The sequence below is a fragment of the Hipposideros armiger genome, unplaced genomic scaffold, assembly GCF_001890085.2.
Source record: "Hipposideros armiger isolate ML-2016 unplaced genomic scaffold, ASM189008v1 scaffold_150, whole genome shotgun sequence".
Lineage (NCBI taxonomy): Eukaryota > Metazoa > Chordata > Mammalia > Chiroptera > Hipposideridae > Hipposideros > Hipposideros armiger.
In genome coordinates this window covers 74,911-78,571 of record NW_017731500.1, presented here as the reverse complement: position 1 = coordinate 78,571, position 3,661 = coordinate 74,911, and the positions used below count along the sequence as shown (strand labels likewise).

Genomic DNA, 3,661 nt, shown 5'->3' with positions numbered 1-3,661 from the left:
AGGGGGGTTGATTCAGAGAGGCAGGAAGGTAGGGGCTTCTTGGATTGAGTGGGGGCAACGTGAGCGAAGTCACAGGAAGATGAGTGTGGTGGCCTGTCTCGGAGCTGACCTCTCAGGCGGGAGTGGCCACTTCCTGTGGGGAAGAGGCGGAAGACGAGGCTGGAGCCTAGGTTGTGTGCAGGTTGCAGAGGCCTTGAACGCCGGGCCAGGGAGTTCGGTCTTTTCACTTAAAGGCAGTGGGAGCCAGGGAAGGTGTTGTGAGCAAAGAGTGCTGGGTTAAGTCGGGGGAGCGCCCCACAATGCATGGACGCTTCAGGGTGTTGGAGAGTGGTAGGAAGACTGCAAGCAGGGGTTATCAGTTTGGGGGTGTGTAGCTACTGGGGTGAGGTAGAGGGTATGCTCACCCCTGAAATGTTCTCAGATCTGGAGTAAGACTACATGAAGGCATGGGGGAACTAAACACAGCACTGTTTACACATTTCTTTTTTGGTTTTGGAAGGGAGGGGTGGGTTGAGGGGCCCGAATCCTAGACTTTCAGTTTTGACCCTGGCTCCTGGATTCACTCGGTCTCTTGGTGGAGGCTGCCCAGACCTGGGCAGCTCGGAAAATCCAGCCCTGTTCTTCCACAGGGTGTTGGTCAGTGGCCACTGAGCCATGGACAGGAGGGAGAATAATGGGGAGATTTCGTGGCTGCTGCTGTGGGGGTTCAGGATCAGGTGACATTCCGGCAGGCTCTGCCCAAGGCCCACTTCCGGGTACATTTCCAGAAGGATCATCACGGGCAGCTAGTTGTGGCAAATGAGCCTTTAATGCCCCTGTGCCCTGCTCCTGGCTTCCTGCTTCTTAAGGGGCCACGTTGGTACCTGGCTCCTCTCAAAAAACCAGGTGGCACCTGGTGCTCCAAGCAGGTGGTCCTATGAGCCGAAGAGAAAAGGACACATAATCAGACACTGAAGCCTGGGCAGTAACCAGTTAATACAGAAGCCAGGGCAAGCAGAGGGCAAATGCAAAAGCTGTTTACCAGCTGGTAGTGGGGTACCAGGGACCTAGCACAAGATTCCGGGCACCTACCTGTCAGGTAGCCAAGAGCCTCACCCTCAGTTCAGCGAGGAACTATTCTCGGAACTAGAACTATTCTCACTCCACTGGGGCCAGGCCGCAAAACCAGGGGCGCTCCACCCCCAGGGAAGGGGGAGCAGGCCTCCCACACCCAGAGGCGGAAATGGCTCCTGAAAGAGATTTTGCAAGCTGAAACTGCACTCCAGGACTCCTACTGCCCAGGCAAAAGGGAAGTCCCTCTAGGGAGAACTGATCCCTAGCTCTCCAGGACCCCAAGCAAGGCCCCTGCCCTGGACTCTGAATGCAGGGCACTGCTGGCCCAGAAAGGTGGACTTCTTCCGCAGGCACTGGGGCTTGCCTGCTTCCCAGGAAGGCTTGGCACCTGTGGGCAGGGCAAATGCGAGCAGGTGCCAGGCTGTGTGCAAAGCCCCTGGTGTGAGGGGAAAGGTTAGCAGTGGGCTGCCCTCCAGGGGCTGTATCTCAACTCTTGCTGCTATTGTTTGGGTTATAGAATAACGCATCTGCCGAGTGTCAGGCTCTGGGCCAGATGCCAGGGACAACAAGATGTGAGACATGTCCCTGCTCTTGAGAAGGGCACAGTCTAATTGGGGAGACGACAATTTAGAAAGCTGATTACGATACACTAGGATCAATGAAAAATAAACAAATGCATACTAGGCCATGGGTAAACAGGGCAGGTCACGTGGTTCTTTCCGGGGAAGGGGAGGAAAGCTTCACAGAAGAGGGACCCTGGAGATGAGCTTTGAGGCAGGGCAGAGTTTAAAATTTTTTGGTCCAAGAAAGGGAGGTGGGAGGGAAAGGATGCGAAAGGGAGAAGGAACAGCACAGGTGAAGGCCTAGAGCATGGCATGCCAAGGCTATTCTGATAAACAATAAGAATGAAAAGGATGTCGGAGAAGCAGCTTCTACAAGTTTGGGTGAAAAACTGTTAGGCCTTTTCAACTGACAGGACGAAGCCTCAGAGGGAAAGGACTAGGAAAGGAGAGGCTCACCACTGGGCACCTGTAAGTGCCAGGTTTGTTTGAGGAACCTTTAGACACAGCTTCATCGGGATGTTACAGCAAGACGTGGGGGTGGCGTTATACAAGTTTTAGAGGGAAGTGGGGCTCGGGGAGATGAAGTGGCTTGCCCAGGTCACACAGCTGGCAGGTGGCAGAGCTTGCTCTTGACCCCTGGGCCTGGTCAGTACCTTAGACTTGCAGCTCAAAGAAGGAAGCAATCCAATGAATAAAGGTAGTTTCAATGGGCCAGCAGGTACTCAAGCATCGTATTAGGGAAGGGAGGGAGAGAGGGAGACACTCCTTTACAATTCATTAATCCTGGCTCTCTCTGAACAGTGGATGGGCAGTACCCACATGGGACCACTTCTCAAAGTCGTATTAGGCGGAACTGAGCACTCACATGGCCTATATGCCTGTGAGTTATTCAACTGGGTGAAAGGCATTTGGGGGCAAAGATGGCCCTATAGTTGAAGTCTTGGGAAGCATCATGGCCTCCCACAGAACTTCCCTTCCGGTCACTCCAGGCCTGCAGCACCCACCACCCTCTGCATCACGGGGTGAGGCCCCCCCATCCCCACCTCCAGTCTCCCCACCTGTCACTGAGCACAGGCTGGGGGAATAAAGCAGAGGGTCCCAGGGATCCTGGAGGCCTAGAGGCCCAGGTCATCTGCCCCGAGGGCCTTGCTTTGTTTTGAAGGCAGATCCTATTCCAGAGTGAGATGGGGAGAAAAGGGGACGAGCAAACAGTTCTCAGGAAACTGCCCTACATTTTCCACTGCTATCTGCCGCACAGGGCTGGCTGAGGGCAGAGCTCAGCGCTCAGGTGTCCAGGCCTCTGTCCAAATGACTCCCAGTGGGTGGCCAGGCGCGGCATAGCCCCCCCCCTTCCCCCTTCCTGGGCCCAGAGTGAGGGGAAGAGTTGCCTGTTGGGAAAGGCCTCTGTAGGGTGAAGGGGTTCATCAAGTTAAGTTGAGACTGATCCACAATTCATCTGTCTCCAAGGGGGGGTCTCTCAGACCACTTCCCTCACACCCTTCCCAGGGCTGTCTGAACTGGCTTGTCACATATGCTAATAAGCGACCCCTCCCAGCAAACTGATTTCAGCACTAAGAAGCCTGATTCATGAAGCCAGAGTGCCTTATCCATTTCACTTAGTTCTGACCAGCGGCTCACCTTTTCACGGTGGGCACCCGGCTGCCTGGACCTTACGCGTCTGCACACCCTCGCATGGGGCGCCCTGAGTTGTGGGGTGGGGGCTGTTGTTAGGGGGGGGGGATCAAAGGCACAACTTGCCCCAGAAAAGGCACTCTTCCTTTTCGTATTTAAAAGAACTAAACGGATTCAGTCTTCGCCACATTTCCGAGACCAGCCGGCGAGGGCAAGGCACAGAAAGGGGGAGGCCAGGTCCTAGACAACCTGGGCCCCACCGCCGACTCGGGCCGCTAAGCAAACACTCCCTGCGGGAGTCCGAAAAGCCGGCGTGCGACGGGAGGAGCCGGTCTGAGGTTTATCGCTCCGGCAGCTCTGGGTGATTCCCGGAGTTAGACTGAGGGTTGTCAGAGACTGAGGCGCTCGAACAA

At 55.4% G+C, this 3,661-nt stretch overlaps 1 protein-coding gene across 2 annotated transcripts in view; it reads left to right on the top strand.

Moving 5' to 3' along the window:
* The window catches only part of GPRC5C (G protein-coupled receptor class C group 5 member C), a 29,879-nt gene that overhangs the window by 8,728 nt on the left and 17,490 nt on the right, over window positions 1-3,661 (top strand). The gene's annotated exons all lie outside the window — the stretch shown is intronic.